General features: G+C 34.8%; 1 long non-coding RNA gene across 1 annotated transcript; it reads right to left on the bottom strand.

Annotated features, from left to right (window-relative positions):
* Positions 1–2748: 2748 nt before the first annotated feature.
* On the bottom strand, positions 2749–9941 carry LOC149416073 (uncharacterized). The gene is made up of 3 exons (XR_016303635.1): positions 9802–9941; positions 8032–8306; positions 2749–4830 (listed from the first exon to the last, which is right to left on the bottom strand). It is a non-coding gene; the product is annotated as an uncharacterized LOC149416073 (long non-coding RNA).
* Between the last annotated feature and the right edge of the window lie 1111 nt (positions 9942–11052).

The following is an 11052-nucleotide window of genomic DNA, read 5'->3' on the forward strand; positions in this document are numbered from 1 at the left end:
AAATTAAGCCTCTACTGTGTACTAATTGTAAATACAAATGTTCTGAATCTGTTTTGGAAGTTGATCGATTAAAATATTTTAATATTTATGATTCCATGAATGCTAGCTAATAGTGGTTATTATTTTGAGAGAGATGGACATTACATACGTGTATGTAAGATTTTTTATGGCAACCTTAGATATAAGAAATAATTCCTTAAGCACTGCATTAAAAAAGAAAACAGACAGCTTCCTGCAAAAGGATGATTTAGTTGATGGTGTTATGAATCACATCAACAGCTTTAGTAGAGTGGAATCGCACTATTGTCGTGCAGGATCAGCTCGGATCTCCAAATATCCAAAAGATGTACAATTTGTACAAATAGAAGTGTGTCTCGGTCGCTAATCTCTATGTTACACACTCTACATACGGGAAAATAGTCAATACCAAATTCAATAAAATTTTTTAAACCAAAAAAGAACCCTTGCGCATTTTGTGTATATTACAACTATATTACTGCAAATGAGAAATTAGAAAAAATAATAATATTCTGAACACATTCAGAATGTAAAGCTATCTCAACAAGAAAAAGATAAAAACATTACCAAGACCACTGATGATACTGTAGTTGCCATTTATGACTTTCAAGCTGTTGTGCCGTTGCCGAATGGCAATATATCTATTTTTTTTATAAGAGTAAGTTAAACTTTAAAACTTCTGTATTTACAATACCAAAACACAACAGGGCCATTGTTATATGCGGCATGAGGGTGTAGCTAAAAGAGGCGCAATTGAAATGTCTACCTGCGTGTACACATTTTTAAAAGACTTTTGACTTTTGTGTGGCACAGAATAAAAACAAATTTTTATGTTCCATGTACATGCATGCACTATGAACACTTGATATTCAAATCATTACCCTTAAATATCTAATTGTTGGGCACTCAGAGAACGAAGGAGAATCCATTCATTATTGCATCGACAGAGAAAAGGTCAGGGTTTTAAAACAAGGCCTAATATTTATTCCAACGGAGTTAGCAATGATCATAAAGTGTTCCAAGAAGAATGAACCTCGTTATAAGTTAACTGAAATGGAAACAACGGACTTCATTGACTGGAAGAAGGTATGTGAGAAGACTGGAAAAAAAATCTCAATAAACATGGACAAAAATAAATGTATTTGGAATAAAGTTAAGATTTTACAGATCACTAAAGATGAACCGTCAGTTATCAAATACAAAAGCACCTACACCGAGGATCCATTCAATCAGAGTATTAATGTGAGAGAGCGCTAAAGAATGTTCGGAATGAGAATAGTATAAAGTTCCACCTACAATTCCACCCAATAAAAATCGTGATTTCTTATTTCTTTGCCAAAGTGGTGTTATACCAAAAAAACCTCATAATTTTTTTTGAATTAATTAATACTTCCAATACAGACCGCGATGTGCAAGAAGAAAATAACGACGAATGTTCATTGTAGGTTTCCAGGGAATCAACACATATTTGTTTTATTTTTTTTGTTCTTAAAGTTTTCTGTAAAAAAAATTACATACTTTTCTGTTATTTTTGATACATACCTACTTTTTATTCTTGGTTTTCTGTTATTTTTGTTACATACGCTTCTCATAAATAAATTCCACCTTACAATTGTCGTATTGACAAACTATCGGAGTGACTGCGTGTGTACTGTTGAAAATGTATTTATGATTATAAACAGTATGGAAAAACATGCAGAAATAAGAATTATTAGTTATTTTAAGCAATAGTTAATAGTAATTAGCCTGAAACAGTCGTCCACATTGAAAAATCTCCCGAGAAACAATTATTAATTCATTTATCCATCTAAACTCGTAATATTATTACTATGCTACACTGAGATAATTTGAGATGATTACCAAACACTCCACGCAACAGTGAGATATTTCCAGATGTACGTATACTTTGTCGAAATTAGTATGAAAAAATTAATTATTTTTCTATTATTACAATTCTGTGTTGATGTTAAATAATTTACCTCTCTTTTACCATATCATTAATCTGCAAGATTAGTTAATTTGATGCTGCTAGAGCTCACGCAAACCTAAAAGTCCTATTATCTCAGAACAGCATTTTTTAAGATATCCCACTATTGCTTTAAGGTGACGATATGTAATTAATATAATAATTGATTAAAAACCATTGTAGACCACCCTCTCCCCCACCCCCATATGTTATGTATTTAAACCGTAGACTAAGAATAATTTGTCTATAACCAGTTTGAAGTTGGCTTTAACGAGCTAAAACCGGTTACGGTCAGTAAAATTAAAGTGGAACAAAGTTTCATATTTGTTTTATTATAGTGGAATTCCACCATGAATTGTCAGTATCAAAAATAGAAATATTAGATTTAGTACGAATTAACGGATTGATTTCTAATTAAATAAATTTTCATATGTAGCAAACACTTTGTGAATATACAAAATTAAAATAAAATAACTTAATTTTTAAAACAACTTTATTGCATATATTATTTTCAACACATACGACCAATCGGTTTCATTTTTGTTGTTTGTTTTTGGGGTGTTATGCCGTGTTGCGCTAACTCCTTCTTTAGCCGACGTTTCGGACAGCATTGCAGTGTCCATCATCAGGGCAGATCCGGTAGATCCGAAGATGTGTATGTGTATCTACCGGATCTGCCCTGATGATGGACACTGCAACGCTGTCCGAAACGTCGGCTAAAGAAGGAGTTAGCGCAACACGGCATAACACCCCAAAAACAAACAACAAAAATGCTTTTGGCCGTGAGAATCTAAAAACTTACCAATCGGTTTCAGTTCACTCTGAACCTTCATCAAGTTTATAAAAACTTATTAAATCCAACACAGATTTACAGTATATTTATAGGAATATAGAAGTGAGAGAGAGAACATCAACATAATGGAATATTGTTTCCATTCTTGAACTTTTGACCTTCGTATTTACTCATAATCCTGCGCTCAACTGTTTCACTGCACAACATGTCTTAACTATTGCAGATGAAAAGAAATATTTAATTATTTTAAGGTAATTTTATAAGAAGTTGGTTTCTGGAAAAAATTAACTAGTACATTTTTAGTTTAGGAGATATAATGGCTTTGGTAGAACCTTCAAATTTAATGGTTGGGGGAGCGCAGGTGAGGAAGAAATTGTGGGAAGAGTAGGGACTTTTGTAAAAATACTTCCTGGAGGAAGTACTACTCATCTGCGAATATTCAGCTTTCCCCTAGTTTTATCCAGTTAGGGTCGATTTTTTTTCTAGATTGACTGTAATATTAATCTTTGAGACTTTCACCATCCGTTGCAATAAAGCTAGTCATGCAAATGGACGGTATATTTTTCATGTGCGTATAATATAACTCTACGTCAGAAAATTTTGGTTTGATAATTATACGAATTTCAATACATACTGTAACATACTAAAACTTTTGGCTCTTCAAAATAAAACTATCAAACTAAAAATTTCATCCAACCATGAGAAGGATTTCTAACAAAAGCAATTTTTTTGAACATATGGCGCAAATGAAACATTTATTGTCATTAAATTGCCATTCACTTGCATTCCGAGCACGAGAATGGTTTCTCTCCACTGAGGGTTCTGGAATGTTTAACCATTTTGCTTTTAATAGAGCACTTGTACGTGCATTTCGAGCAAGAGAATGGTTTCTCTCCAGTGTGGGTTCTAGTATGACGAACCATGTTGCGTTTAATAGAGCACTTGTACGAGCATTCTAAGCACGAGAATGGTTTCTCTCCAGTGTGGGTTCTAGTATGTGAAATCAAACTGCTTTTAATAGAGCACTTGTACGTGCATTTTGAGCAAGAGAATGGTTTTTCTCCAGTGTGGGTTCTAGAATGTGAAACTATATTGCTTTTATTTGAGCACTTGTACGTGCATTCCGAGCACGAGAATGGTTTCTCTCCAGTGTGGGTTCTAGTATGACGAACCATGTTGCTTTTAATAGAGCACTTGTACGTGCATTCCGAGCAAGAGAATGGTTTCTCTCCAGTGTGGCTTCTAGTATGTGAAACCATTCTGCTTTTAATATAGCACTTGAACGTGCATTTCGAGCAAGATAATGGTTTCTCTCCAGTGTGGGTTCTAGTATGTGAAACCATTCTGCCTTTAATAGAGCACTTGTACGTGCATTTCGAGCAAGAGAATGGTTTCTCTCCAGTGTGGGTTCTAGTATGTGAAATCAAACTGCTTTTTTGAGAGCACTTGTATGTGCATTCCGAGCATGAGAATGGTTTCTCACCGGTGTGGGATCGAGTATGTGAAACCATATTGCTTTTAATAGAGCACTTGTACGTGCATTCCGAGCACCAGAATGGTTTCTCTCCAGTGTGGGTTCTAGTATGTAAAACCATACTTCTATTAACAGAGCACTTGTACGTGCATTTCGAGCAAGAGAATGGTTTCTCTCCAGTGTGGGTTCTAGTATGTGAAATCAAACTGCTTCTATGAGAGCACTTATATGTGCATTCCGAGCATGAGAATGGTTTCTCACCGGTGTGGGATCGAGTATGTGAAACCATATTGCCTTTAATAGAGCACTTGTACGTGCATTCCGAGCACGAGAATGGTTTCTCATCGGTGTGGGTTCTTGCATGAGAGAGCATATACCATTTTGAAGAGCTTTTGTAGGTGCATATTGAGCACGAGAATGGTTTTTCGCCGGTGTGTGTTCTAATATGCGTAATCAGAACACTTTTGTTCCTAGCCCTGTAGGTACAAGTTGGGCGGGAAAATATGTTTTTTCTTGTGAAAGACTTTTTTGCATTCGGGTGTTTTGAATCACTAACAGATATTTTTGATGAAACGAAATCTGAAAACACAGAAATAATTTATAATGATATCGTCGTTATCGACAGCAAAACATAACATCTGTCAAGAAAAAAATGTTGACATTGAAATTTCAACAACAAACCTAGACCATAAAATTTATAGAATGCGTAAAAGGAATGTTGACAAACCGAGAGGAATAAATGTCGACTTTCCAGAAGCAAAGTGGCATAAAATATGACTAGGCAAGAAACATATTTTTAAACAATATAAGGTTTTACCATGATCAAATAATTCTACAGCGTAAGCAGTTATCTGACCTAAGAGACGAACTAGAAAAAAGAAAGACATCTGGCGAAACGGACACCACAAAAAAATAAATTACCAATAATCCAACAATTGTCAAAATGTACCCAAAAGCCTAAATTCTAAAATAAAAATTTTCTATCAAACGTACGTGGACTAAGAACTAAATTACAGGACCTGAAATCAACCTTACCTTACTTGGACTACGACTCTTACACCTTCACTGAGACATGGCTAAATAAAATCATACACAATAAAGAGTTGGGTTTCCTTGAACATACGTAAATAGAAAAGATAGAAGCACTAGCAATAAAGCTAGAGGAAGTGTTGTGTTAGTATCCATACATAACAAATTTAATTCAAGAAAACTCAAATGCATCAATCCACATCTAGAACAACTATTCATAATGGTGTCTGCCAAAAAGGAAAAAAATATAATCGGCTGTATCTGTATTCCCCCATCTTCCGACGCCCAACTTTATAAAGACCCTAGATGCTGAAACATTCCGAAGAAAATTTCCTGATGTCACTATGATCTCGGCAGGAGACTAAAATCAGCATATGTTACATGGACATAGAAAACAATAAAACTTCGTGCACGGACAACATCAATCATGCTTCTCATGAAATAATCGAGATGTCAAATTTTCTAAGCCTTCGGCAGTTGAACTATGTATACAGTGCAAACTCTCGTCTTCTCGATCTTGTATTTTTCCAATTCTTCCCCCGTTAAAGTATCCGCATCTGACGAATTCATTCTCTCAATCAAAAAGTATCATCCCCCTCTAACGGTTGAATTCTACATTCCAATAATAAAAAAACATCCGTCTACATCAGGGGTTCCCAACCCCGTGCCCTCGGGCACCATTGCGCCCGCGGAACAATTCGTTTGTGCCCGCCCACTATTCGACAGTGAAATAATTTTTTCATAAACATTAATTAAAAATGTGAATTGTTTTTATATATTTGTAAGAGTTTTAATTTTTTTGAGTGCCTAGTTTCATTAAATACGTTCGTATGTTTGCGATATTGTATGTATGAGTGGTTCCTTAGTCTGGAACAGGGAGTTCTATTTGCACATTACTTCTTGTACACGTAGAAAATCCGAAGTGAACGAACGATATCGAAACAGACTATAGTCAAATTATCAATTTTTGTCTTCTACTCACTGGAATTTTTGGACTTTGAAGAAAAAGTCAATGAAATGGTAAATAATTTTTTTTTATTCTTAATAATGCTATCGATCTGTATTTACCCGTGTCTAAAAATATTTCGCATAAATACCCAAAATGGTTTAATAACGACCTTATTAGAGTAATAAGAAATAAAGCTAATGATTATGCAAAATTTTGCGAACTAAGAAAGATTACCAAAAAATGATGAAGTTATGTTACAAAAAATGCATCGGTAACAGCGAAGAATTGACTTCTGTCAGCTATCAGAACATTTATAAATTTTCAAACATGCTTAATTACAATGATTCAAGTATACCCTCAAACATGTATTTAGATAATTAAATGGCCGATAACCCACAAGAAGTCGTGAATCTGTTCAAACAGTCTCCATTGTTACGACACTACAACAGCTATAAATAAAAATAAGATCAAGTTTAATCGATTTATATTTGAAGAAAGTGATATTAGAACTAAACTAAAATCCCTTGATCTTTACAAATCGGCAGGCCCCGATAACATTTTTCCAATATGCTTATCCAAATGTTTATCAGTCTTAACTTCTCCTCTCACAAAACTTGTTAACTCGTCTTTAAAAAGTGGTACCTTACCGAAACAATGGAAAACAAGTTTTCTGTGTCCAATATTTATAAAAGCTCACAAATTAGTCATTTCTAACTATAAACCTATATGTATACAGTCGTCAATCCCTAAATTATTAGAATCCGTTCTTCTCTTAAAACTATCGCCCGAGCTTAATAAAGTGATTTCACATCGACAACATGGTTTCATGGCAAAAGATAGACTCTTATAAATTTAATGATATATCAGGAATATCTTTTTAATAACATGAACAAGCGTCTTCAAACAGACGTGGTGTATACTGACTTAAGTAAAGCCTTCGACCAAGTCTCACATAAAATACCCATACATAAACTAAGAATCCTTGGAATAACCGGAAAAATATCAGTCAAACTCAACTAACACAATTCACAGCAATTTCAAATTTTCACCAGTGTTCAACAGGGGTAACATTTGGGTCCAGTATTGTTTATCTTGTTTATCAACAACATAACTACCGTTTTTGATGGAGTTATAACTCCATATATTAAAATACTCATATATGCAGACGATCTTCAAATTTACAAAACTATTACTAATGACCGTCACGAATTAAAATAAAATCTTATGAGGCTACAAGAGTGGTGCACCCGTAATGAACTGTTTCTTAACATCGAAAAATGTCAAACAATAACTTTTGCACGAATCAAAAACCCATATTGCATCAATATAGAATTAACAAAATTTTCTTAAAAGAGTAGAGCAAATTAAGGACCTTGGGATTGATTTTGACAGTGCATTATATTTTATTCCTCATATAAATGAAATAACTAACAAGGCCACGAAATGTTTATGGTTTATTTTGAGAACGGTGAAAGATTTAAAATTAATTAACTTCTTTAAATTGCTATTCATTGGTTTGGTGAGAAGTAATCTTTAGTATAATGCAATAATCTGGGCTCCATTTTATAAGCTCTCTAACTAAAAATTGAGAGAGTGCAGTATAAGTTCCTGAGATTCATTAATTTTAAATTAGGAATTCCAACTGAAGATCATCAAAACCAAATCAAATTCTAGCGGTGATACGTATCGAAACCGAAGTTACCGGTCTGTTTTATTTCTCCTGAGCTTTTTAGGGCGGCAGTCTGCGGGGTAAACTAATGTTCGATAGGAGAGGTCATCGGAAGAATAAGTGAATAGCTTACCAAGACTTTGTTCGATCCTTTCAAGATGAACGAAACATTCCTTTTTAATGTCAGGATAATCAATATCTATTTCCGAGAATACTTGGGCATGTTCTTCTACCACTAGAGTCCATGGGACACACTCGATCGCAGTAGCTTCATCGGTCTCCTGTTTGACAGTCCCAAACGGCAATAGTGCTTCAAAAGGTGATGTTGGACATTCTTCTTGGGAGATAGTGTCCGGTTCTGACTTTATGACACCGACATCTAAGGTCACAAGATCCATTTCAGGTGAACTGCAATTTAATTCTGATTTTAGCATGATATTCTGGAAAACGAAATAATCGTTGATATGCCATATTACTATGGCACTTGATGACTACTCTGTCGTGAATATTAATCCAAGACATTGGATTTTATTGAAGTTTGAATGCAAAAATGCTTCAAGATCGTAATTTATAACAATTCGATAGCATGAAATATAATTTTATCTAGTGAGAGGAGCACTATAAATAACAAAAACACATATTTAAAATAATACACCCATAAATGGAATAAGCTTGTTTATGGACAGGTTTTGCAAACATTAATAATAATTCAGTTTATTTTTCCAACGGTTGATTATTGTAATACTATCTAGTTAGTTGGGCTTTAAATACTTGTATGTATGATGTGCTAGTTAAGCGGATATCAAGTACAAAAATGGGTCTGACGCTCGGTATATCAGTGGTTTTTAAACGCGGTTAGGCATATAATCCGTATATAAGTTCTATAGATATCACCAACATATTGTTGTTTTCATAAATAAGATTTTCATAGAGAAACGTGTATTGATATCTTTGCAAAACCAAACTCATGTATATTGTTGTCGCGATTTCATTAATAAAAGAAATGAAATCCTCGCCCCTCTGATTGAAAACAGTATTGCCTCGATTAACGAATCATGAGTTTAATTTGCTTAATGCTTTCGTTATACTTATCACATGTAAAAAGGTGTGTAAATATCGGTTGCTTTTAACCCTTTCACCCTTTTTCTTTTAATTTGAATGAACGTTAAAAGTCATTAACGATTTTCTGGATAATTACTGTGAACAGTGAATCGAACAGTTGTTTTTATTATAGAACACGTCTTTATGTGTTAAAATATTTGTAATTCGAGTAGAAAATATTGATATCTCACCTTAAATGATGTAATCAACGACGACAGAAATTCGATGAAACTCATAATCAGCAGATGTCAAAATATTTATCGGGTTTGTGGTGGGAATAAGGATTTCAATTATATTAATAAAATTATGACAAAATAACCGCTGAACACAAACTGTTGCCACATTAGAACTTATAAAATCTTTTAAATACCTTACCGGACTGTTTTAGAGTGAGTTTGAGCTCAATGAGGCATTAAATTTGATAATGATAAAAGTAGGCAATGTACGTAAATTTCTGTGAGACGAAGAAAGCAGGTATTATTTATGTAAATGTCTACTTAACAAGTGTCACTCCAAACGGCTTGCCGTCTTTAAATGGAACAGCTTTGCGGCTCAAGGATTGAGCCGCCGATTTTGTCTGCTTAAATTTGAGTGATGCATATCGTACTTAGCGAGGATACGGAGCTACTGATATACCGGGACTCAACTACGGTTTTTTGAGATGTGGATTATTTTTTATAATGGTGGGTACTAAACGTAGAAATGAGATCAAAACAACCGGTATTACAGTTTCAAGTCCTGTTGAGATTGCTAATTGAATAAATGTCTCACGAGGTCGCAACATAAAAGTAATTGCACTTACCGTTTCGACTGATTGGTTAGAATGAGACATATATATGCACATTCGTTTTTGTGTTGACGAGCATGAATCGCCAGTTGCGGGTATTTTTCTAATTTAATTATTGAAAAACTAATTGAAAATTGAGAGACGTGTGATGACAGATAGGTCCATGGGTAAAATGATGTCAAAGACAAATACGACCATAGACAAAACACATTAGTACATGAAACGGAACAAAAAATAATATGACTATCCTGCAATCGTTCATTCTTTTGTAAGTAGTTTATTTAATGGTAGGACTTCAAATCTAACAGGTTCAGAAAATAAATTTTTTCTATTCTACCAAACTTAACATCATGTGGCGCGTTCCAAATTACTGATCCTGACTCTAATATTAAGCGAATAAATGAGAAATATAAGTGGTGATTTAATTAATTTGACGGCCTTTGTGGTCGAAGAGTAAGGCTCTCGACTAAAAAACCAAAGGTCGCGGGTTCTAATCCCGGCATTATTATAAGTATATGTAAATGCAATATATTTGCGGCAAGTTCGTGAATGGACGATGCTCTCAGTATCGCCCTAGTGTATGACCACAATTCAGAATTGAAATGTTCCTTGAAATTACTTTGCGCGTGTTTGGTGACATCTCAAATGAATCCTTACCCTCCCAATTACTTTCAGCTTCCCAAAATACCCCAATTCGAGATGACTTAGTCAAACTGGCTCCAGACGCTTCAAAAAGTACATATTATGGCGATCTGAAGGGTCAAGTGAATCTTAAAATGAATTTGATTCAAGTGATTCTTAAGATGAGTTTGCACCTTTTTTTTTTTTATATTTACTCCACACAGGAGGCCCTGAAGAAAATAATTTCCCTCAGGGCCTATGTCATATTTGGGGATGCTGTGTGGAGGGTCTGTTTGTGGAGAGGAAGGAGTGAACATGGGTCTTGAAGTGTCCCATGTTGTAGGAGGGAGGAAACACAGAGGCCGGCAGTTCGTTCCACAGCCGAGCTGTTGAACTTAAGAACGAATCGTAGAAGCGACCCGTTCTCATGTGACAAGTGTCAACTGTGTACAAATGTTGGGCGCGCGTTTGGCGTGTATCCCGACTACGCACCGGTGCCGAAGGGATCAATGACGCTAGTTCCTCAGAGCATCTTCCATTGTAATACCGATAGAACAAGGACAGCATACCTACCTGACGCCTGTGCTCTAAAGATTGCAGTCCGTTTGTTAAGATTGGGGAATCTATCAAACGGACCGCCCGTTT

This window comes from Hesperophylax consimilis, chromosome 17 (genome assembly GCF_061612785.1).
Source record: "Hesperophylax consimilis isolate HC1 chromosome 17, BYU_Hcon_1.0, whole genome shotgun sequence".
Classification (NCBI taxonomy): Eukaryota; Metazoa; Arthropoda; class Insecta; order Trichoptera; family Limnephilidae; genus Hesperophylax; species Hesperophylax consimilis.